The following is a 9,918-nucleotide window of genomic DNA, read 5'->3' as shown; positions in this document are numbered from 1 at the left end:
TGTGTATATATATATATATATATATATATATATATATATATATATATATATATATATATATATATATATATATATATATATATATATATATATATATATTCATTTTCAAACATTGTAACTTGATGACCATAAAGATAGTCGATGGATATTATACAAATCATATTGAGGGACATGATTGATTCAAACGAAATTTGCCCCTTTGGGCTCTCCCCAAACGTGTGTGTGTGTGTGTATATATATATATATATATATATATATATATATATATATATATATATATATATATATATATATATATATATATATATATATATATATACACACACACATGTTTGGGGAGTGGCCAAAAGGCCAAAGGGACAAATTCCGTTTGAATAAATCATGTCCCTCAATATATAAGAGTAATATCTATGGGTCTTTTGATAGAGTATGACTGTAAAATGCATGATTGTGCTCAAATGAGTTAATATTAGATATTGAGTTTAGTTGTTGCTATCAAATATACTCGATTATCAAAGAACATAGGTTTAAATAGTCAATTGTGTTGGAAATCCCCCAAAATCTATGGAGAATTTCAATCAATCTTGATGAACAAGATTGTTATAACCCACACAATAACAATGAAAAGAAAAGAACAATGGAGAAAGAAAGTAAAGAACGATGAAGGAGAAGAGTAATATAATTCTACAGAGTTTCTCTCTGCCGATAAACTGTGGAAAACTTCTTATTCACTTTGCAATTGTAAAATACTGTGAATACAATGTTATGAATGATTTATTCCCTTCATTACAAAAATAAGGGTTACTCCCTCTATTTATAGATTTAGGTTAACTTGGACCTCAAGCCAAAGTCCAAAACTATAAAAGCCCAAAATAGCCAACACTACTAAAATAGGCCTAAGTCAAAATTCTGTGTGAAGCAACATGCTTCGACACTTCGACACTAACACAACTCAACACTCTAGGTGGCTCGACACTTCCTTGTTCTGTTGAGTCACCTGCTTCGACACAAGGAATTACAATTCAACACACCACTTAATTCATTGTATCTAAGTTATCTACATTCATCATAGCTTTTAATCTTCTGAACACTTCGATCTGCACTCCCTTTGTCATGATGTCTGCAATCTGATTCTCAGTTCTATAGTGTTCCACATTCATCTTCCCATCTGCTACCTGCTCTTGAAGATAATGGAACCTCATTTCGATGTGCTTGCTTCGACCATGTGCTATCGGATTCTTCGCCAGATTGATAGTTGACATGTTATCGATCCTCATGGTAATTGCTCAACGACTCTTCGCTGTTATCTCTTCAACTAGATTCACCATCCATGTTGCTTGACATGCACAAAGAGAAGCAACTATGTATTCTGCTTCGCACGATGATAATGCCACTACTGGCTCTTTTCTCGAACTCCAAGCAATTGGTGCACTACCTAGCATAAACACATAGTCCGTTGTGGATTTTCGATCCTTAGCATCACTACACCAACTTGAGTCGGTGTATCCCACTAATTTGCATTCTTTTCCTTCATCAGCTGCAGGAAATAAAATGCCATAGTCGAGAGTTCCTTTCAGATACCTTAGTATCCTCTTCGTCGCTGCTAGATGGGATACCTTTGGCTTCTGCATGAACCTACTCACCATACCTACACTGTATGCTAAGTCAGGCCTTGTGTGACAAAGGTATCGAAGTGACCCAATAAGTCTTCTGTATTGGGTTGGATCGACATCATCTTCATCTGAATCTTTCGACAATTGTAATCTGGGCTCAGCTGGAGTCGAAGTTGGGTTGCAATCTTGCATCTCAAATCTCTTGCGAATTTCGCCTGCATACCTTCTTTGATGCATCATCAAACCTTTACCACTCTTGTAGAATTCGATTCCAAGGAAATATGAAATGTCACCCAGATCTGACATTTCGAATTCCTTATTGAGATCACCTTTGAAGTCTTCGATCTCCTTCTTGCAACTACCTATTATCAACAGGTCATCGACATAGAGGCATAGTATAAGCAATTCACTATTGCTTCTTCTTACATATACTCCATGTTCAGATTTGCACTTCACAAATTCCTTTTCCCTTAGAAAACAATCTATCTTTTTGTTCCAAGCTCTTGGAGCTTGTTTAAGTCCGTACAGGGCTTTATGCAGCCCGTACACCTTTCTTTCTTCGACACGTTTCATAAACCCAGCTGGTTGTGCAACATAAACTTCTTTTTCTAAGGGGCCATTAAAGAATGCACATTTTACATCCATCTGACACATCTTCCAGTTGTTCATGTTTGCTAGACCAACAACCAACCTGATTGTTTCGATTCTAGCAACAGGTGCAAAAACTTCATCGAAGTCGATTACTTCTTTCTGAAGAAATCCTTTCGCCACAAGTCTCGCCTTGTGTCGAGTAACTTATCCTCTGGGATTCAACTTCACCTTGTATACCCACTTCACATCGATTTCCTTTTTGTCTTGGGGAAATTCGACAAGTGACCAAGTGTTGTTGACTTCGATTGACTTTAGCTCTTCGCCATTGTTTTCATCCACTTCGAATCTTTCAATGTCTCAGCTGCATTGACAGGTTCGACATCTGCGTAGAAAGCATAATGTACCAGCTCACCTTCTTCATTGACCATATCATATGATGTAATCACACATTCTTGCAACCTTTCAGGCATGTGTCTTGTTCTTTGAGGTGTGATTGGACTTGCTTCACCTCTGACTTCTTCCTGTCAAATTTCTCTTTCGACTTCACTAGTCGATTCGTCACAAAAGATTCTCATTGAATCTTTCTTGACATTCTCAGTCCAATCTCACTCCTTAAGCTCATCTATGATCACATTCTTGCTGATCACCACTTGCTTATTCACTGGGTCGAACAACTTGTATCCTCCATTTGAATGATATCCTATTAGGATCATCTGACTCGACTTGTCATCAAGTTTTCTTCTCAACTGACCTGGCACATGTCTATGTGCTATAGATCCAAACACCCTCAGATGACTCAAGCTAGGCTTGACACCAGACCAACATTCTTCTAGCGTGATTCCTTCTAGCTTCTTCGTCGGGCATCTATTCAGGATATATGTCACAGTCGACACAACTTCTCCCCATAATTCTTTGGGTATATGCTTGCCTTTCAACATACTTCTAACCATATTCATAATGGTTATATTCTTCCTCTTTGTGACTCCATTATGTTGTGGAGTGTAGGATGGCATCACCTCATGCACAATCCATTCTTTCACACATAATACATCGAAGTCTTGCGACATATATTCTCCACCACCATCAGTCCTCAAAATCTTGATCTTTCGACCGTTCTGTCTTTCGACCATAGATTTAAACTTGGCAAATACCTCGATTACTTCACTTTTCTTCTTGATTAGGTAATACCATAGTTTTCGACTCAAATCATCTACAAATGTAACAAAGTATTTGTTACCTCCAATCGAATCCACCTGGATAGGATCACATACATCGGAGTATATGACTTCAAGAATTGCCTTCGATATGCTTCCTGCATCTTTACTAAAGTTGTTCTTATGTTGCTTTGCCTGCATACATTCTTCACACACTTCGTTTGGAATGTCGATTTCTGGTAATCCTGAAACCATATTTCTTCTCTTCAAATCTCTGATGTCTTTGAAATTGAGATGGCCAAGTCTGTAATGCCATATCCATTCATCTTTGTTGGATGCTATTGCAAGGCACTTATGCTCCATCACATTTAGTTCAATCTTGAAGGTTCTATTCTGAGACATTTGAGCCTTCAAGATCAACTTTTCATTTGAGTCGAGAACTCTCATAATCTTGTCTTCGATCGATACCTTGTAGTTCTTTTCGACTAATTGCCATATGCTGAGAAAATTACTCTTCGTGACCCTGGTATGTACAACACATTTGAAATTACTAACCTCTTGCCATCTTTCCTCATAATCAGAACATCACCAACACCTTCAGCTGCTAGAGTGTTGTCATTTGAAAATTTCACCATGTTCTTCATTGAGGGTTTTATGTTGACAAACCAATCTTTTCTTCCAGACATGTGTGATGAGCATCCTGAATCCAAGTACCATTGGTCCTTGAATCTCTCTTCTTCTCTTGTTGTAACCATCAGCAACGTCTCTTCTTCTTCGTCTTTCGCCAGCTTTGCATAAGTTTCTTGATTCTTCTACTTTTCTGGACAATCACTAGAATAGTGACCATACCTTTGACAATTATAACACTGAATGTGACTCTTGTCTGGATTTTGACCACCACATCTTCCTCTACTTGCAACACCATCTCTTTGGTTGCCTTGGTTCCAGGGTTTTTTCTGATTCAACCAGTTTCCTTCTTGATGATTTCGACCAGTCGAATTGTTGTAACCTCCTTTGTCTTTGTTTCTATTCCAACTTCCTTTGCCTTTTCTTTCTTTTGTTGATTGAGAATGCAAAGCCATATCACTCTTCGACTTTCCTGCAGCTCTTTTAGCCATTCTTTATTCATGAGATTCAAGTGTCCCTTGAAGCTCTTCCTTTGTAAATTTTGACAAATCTTTCGACTCTTTTATGGCTACTACCACACGGTCGAACTTTGAAGCCAACGACCTCAAGATCTTTCTAACAATAGATCTTGATGTCAACACTTCTCCATATACCTTGATTTGATTCATCAGTTTCGTAACCTTGGTGAAGAAATCAGTTATGCTTTCATTATCTTCCATCTGAAGCAATTCATACATTCTTTTGTGAGTTTGTAACCTCACCTCTTTCACCTTCTCCGCGCCTCCAAACAATTTTCCAGAATTTCCCATGCTTCTTTCATTGACTCTGCATCACTAACCTTTTCAAAGTTATTTTCATCAACACATTGATGGATTATAAAGAGAGCTTTATAATCTTTCTTCTTTAATGCTTTATGTGCAGCCTTTTCTTGATCTGTCGCGACTTCTGCAAGCATTGCTACTCCTTCCTTCACAAGATCCCAAATATCTTGATAACAGAACACAACCTTCATCTGCTTGCACCAATTTTCATAATTGTTGTTCTTGAGAATCGAAAGATTTGCTGAAAAATGTCCGTTTGGATGATTCGTTGCCATGGTAATTTTCTTCCCACGAATCGATTAAACCGGAGCTCTTGATACCAGATGTTGGAAATCCCCAAAAATCTATGGAGAATTTCAATCAATATTGATGAACAAGATTGTTATAACCCACACAATACCAATGAAAAGAAAAGAACAATGGAGAAAGAAAGTAAAGAACGATGAAGGAGAAGAGTAATATAATTCTGCAGAGTTTCTCTCTGCCCACAAACTGTGGAAAACTTCTTATTCACTTTGCAACTGCAAAATACTGTGAATACAATGTTATGAATGCTCTATTCCCTTCATTACAAAAATAAGGGTTACTCCCTTTATTTATAGATTTAGGTTAACTTGGACCTCAAGCGAAAATCCAAAACTATAAAAGCCCAAAATAGCTAACACTACTAAAATAGGCCTAAGTTGAAATCCTGTGTGAAGCAACATGCTTCGACATTAACACAACTCAACATTCTAGGTGGTTAGACACTTTCTTATTCTGTCGAGCAACCTTCTTTGACACAAAGGAATTACAATTCAACAAATTGGTCTCAGTAAGTTGGTGTGTATTTGTTTTTCGTCTCTGTATTTTTTTCTTCATAAAGTCGTTAAATGTTAAATTTCATTTAGTTTTAGTCCCTAAAGTTAAAATCTGTTGAAAAATTTATAGGTTTCCTACGGTTTTTCTGCAAATTTTAATTTTAAGGACTAAAACCAAAATAATTTTAACATTCAGAGATTATTTCCACCAAAAAAAGACAGGGATGAAAATCAAATACACCAAACTTACAGAGACCAATTGAATATATAAGCCAAAAATATAATGTTGGATTATACAAGGTGACACATTCTATTTATTGTGTTTGTATATATAATAGGGTAAAAGAGTAATTATACACATCATGATTATCATAGAAAATTATGTCATATCAGATGATATTCTCTTCACTTCAGTGATAGTGGTTTGTTGCTAGATAACATTCACTATTTATAATATTAAATAGATGATTTAATATTATTGATACCGTTAGGAAAAACCTACCGGCACATAGTATTGATGATGGAACTAATGATTAAATTAAATAAGAGTTAATTTAAGAATTTAATTGAAATACACTGACAGTGTAAAAGAATTTTACACCGTCAACTAATAATAGACGTTGGATATTAAAATAAATTTGAGTTTTATTTTAAAAATCTATAAAGTAATGCAAACGGATGATGGTGATGAATCAATAGTATAAAACTTTTCACACAAACAATGCATAGTAATTAATCTCTTAATTTAATTATGTCTTAATTATATTTAACGTTATTAATACATTAACGCATATAATTTATTTGATTAAATATATTAATTAAGTAAATAAGACTTTATAATTAAATAAATTCGTGATTTATTTTAAATTAAAAAATTTAATTAAAATTGATGAGTCGGTTGGTTGGGTTTTTTTATTTAAGCTTGGGACGAGTCATAATTTAAAAGTTTCTGTTGAAATTGAATACTGGTTCAGTTTTTTTTTCTTAGCTTAAGTTATTATGTTCATAAAATTTTGTAAATTTGTTGTTCTTCAAAACCAAGACTAATTATTTAGGGGAGGTTTGTAACCTCCACAATGTAACTAACTTTTTAAAGGTGATTTTAAGTGATATGGAGTGACACGTCAATGTCAACGTCTGTTAAAGAAAATAGATGTTAGGGACTAATATTGAAGGCGGAAAACTTTATGAGTATCATTGATAGAAGAATTTTTTTATATAGAGACTAAAATTGAATGTTGGGTTATTTATAAGGACGAAAAATATATTTAATCCATACAATTAGGGTATTGACATAATAAAATTTAGGTTAAATATGGTTATTTTCATTTTTAATCCTTCTAAAATTTCCTTCAAAGAATGGTCTTTATTATATTTTTCGTTTATACTTTTGATCCCTCATGCTAACGGTCATTAAAAGAAGCTGACGTGGCATGTCACGTCCACGTCGAACTTTTTTTATGATTGAACGTACACGTGAGATGAATGTATTTTTCTAGAGGCGAAAAACATTATTATGATCTACAATTAATTTTTTTTCATTATTATGATCACATTATAAGGATCTCTCTCATAAAAATTGAAAACTTTTTTTTGACAAAATATAAATTAAATATGAAAATTGATGTCCCCGACTTCGAATTCCCAAACAGATAATCTCCACGGGAATTCCCATTAGCATATGCAAATTGACATCCCTAATGTCACTCTTCGACCTTAAACCAATATAGTACATACGTGTGGAGTCGGATATTTATTGTTTTTCAAACATTGTAACTTGATGACCATAAAGATAGTCGATGGGTATTATACAAATCATATTGAGGGACATGATTGATTCAAACGGAATTTGCCCCTTTAGCCTGTTGGCCTCTCCCCAAATGTGTTTATATATATACACACACACGTTTAGTGAGAGGCCAAATGGGCAAATTCCGTTTGAATCAATCATGTCCATCAATATATAAGAGTAATATCTATGTGCCTTTTGATAGAGTATGATTGTAAAATATATGATTGTGCTCAAATAAGTTAATATTAGATATTGAGTTTAGTTATTGCTATCAAATATACTCGATTATCAAAGAACATAAGTTTAAATAGTCAATTGGTCTCGATAATTTGGTGTGTATTTGTTTTTCGTCCCTGTATTTTTTTCTTCATAAAGTCGTTAAATGTTAAATTTCATTTAGTTTTAGTCTCTAAAGTTAAAATCTGTTGAAGAGTCTATAGGTTTCCTACGGTTTTTCTGCAAATTTTAATTTTAAGGACTAAAACCAAAATAAGTTTAATATTTAGAGGTTATTTCCAACAAAAAAAGACAGGGATGAAAATCAAAAACACCAAACTTATATAGACCAATTGAATATATAAGTCAAAAATATAATATTGGATTATACAAGATGACACATTCTAAGTATTGTGTTTGTATATATAATAGGGCAAAAGAATAATTATACACATGATGATTATCATAAAAAATTATGTCATATCAGATGATATTCTCTTCACTTCAGTGGTAGTGATTTGTTGCTAGATAACATTCACTATTTATAATATTAAATACATGATTTAATATTATTGGCACCGTTACGAAAACCTACCGGAAGATCGTATTGATAATGGAACTATTGATTAAATTAAATAAGAGTTAATTTAATTATGTCTTAATCATATTTAAAGTTATTAATACATTAACGCATATAATTTATTTGATTAAATAATTTAATTAAGTAAATAAGACTTTACAATTAATTAAATTCCTGATTTATTTTTAATTAAAAAAAATTAATTAAATATAAATAAGATTTGACATATTTTAAAAGAGTCTAAAATAAGAGCACTGGAGTTTTAGAAGCTCTATATATAAATAGAGGAGTTTTTTCTCTTATAAATCCTAATTGTCATATTTTCTCAAAAAACGACTAGCATTGTTTTTCACTTTAAACTTGTGTGGACTATGTAGAGGCCATAGTATCTTCTGCATATGTGATCAAAGTTAAATCAGATTTTAAAAAGTAATTTGATAATCCTAACTTTGATATTTGATTTGTGATTAATGATTTGATTATGATCTTTTCATCATGATTGTTCTGCTAAATGATTATTTTTTTGTAAATATATATATATATATATATATATATATATATATATATATATATATATATATATATATATATCTTAAATCCCAACAAGTGTTCCCCTACAATGTGTAGATGTTACCTGCAACCGCCCTTGCTCTCATTACACTCAAGGTACCATTGTTAAACTTCATAATGTCTCTATCTCTATCAAACTTATAGGAAAAATCATTTGTCTGTAAAGTACCTATATAAATTAAGGTCTTCCTTAATTCTATAATATATCTAACATTACTTAATGTTCTTACGCCACATCATCCATGAAACTTTTAATTTGTCTCATACTAGTGATAGCGCATGTTATATCATCACCTAGATAAATAAGTCTAAAATTGCTTGACCTGGATGTATTTAACCATTTCTGGTATGGCGTCATGTCGTAACAATAATCAGGATCAAGAATCCACACATGTGTGTACTTGTTGGATGAAAAACACATCACATCGATTTTAGTGCTAGAATGATTGATTTGAACCACATCTGCAGAATTGGATAAGTCATGCTTTTTGTTTGGACAGTTTAGGCAAAATACCTTTTTTGGCCCCTTAACTATACCATTGGGTTCATATTGATCCCTTAATTATTTTTCGTGTCAGATTGGTTCCTTAACTCTAAAATGCGTCATGTTGGTCTTTTTTGTCTAATTAGCGACGAATTTAGCGACTGATTTTTAAGTTTTTCCTTCGCTAATTAGACAAAAAGGACAAACATGACACATTTTAAGAGTTAAGAAACCAATCTGACATGAAAAATAATTGAGGGATCAATCTGAACCAAGAGTATAGTTAAAGGACCAAAAATGGTATTTTGCCGATAATTTATCTTTCAATTTTGAATCTGTTTGCAACTATAACACTCAATTATTTTCAGATTCTTGGATTTTGACATCTTCTTTTCAAAACTTGTTTTACCCTTGTTGTGCCCACGATCTTGACCCCCTTCACATACAAACTATCACATTAATTTCCTTCTTATCCTTAGTAAGTCTAGTTTCCTTTTACTGCCTTTATTTGTATTTTTATTTTAGCTCAAGACAAAACATGTAAATCCAAACAAACATACAAAAAAAAATCTTTATAATGTTACTTACATAATTCATGTTCCAATCAGGAAGTTGGTTAGAATTAGGCTTATCTTTCCGGCTCTGATAAAAACAAAATTTAATCAAAGGA

The sequence above is a fragment of the Lathyrus oleraceus genome, chromosome 1, assembly GCF_024323335.1.
Source record: "Lathyrus oleraceus cultivar Zhongwan6 chromosome 1, CAAS_Psat_ZW6_1.0, whole genome shotgun sequence".
NCBI lineage: Eukaryota > Viridiplantae > Streptophyta > Magnoliopsida > Fabales > Fabaceae > Lathyrus > Lathyrus oleraceus.
Note: the sequence above shows the minus strand (reverse complement) of the source record.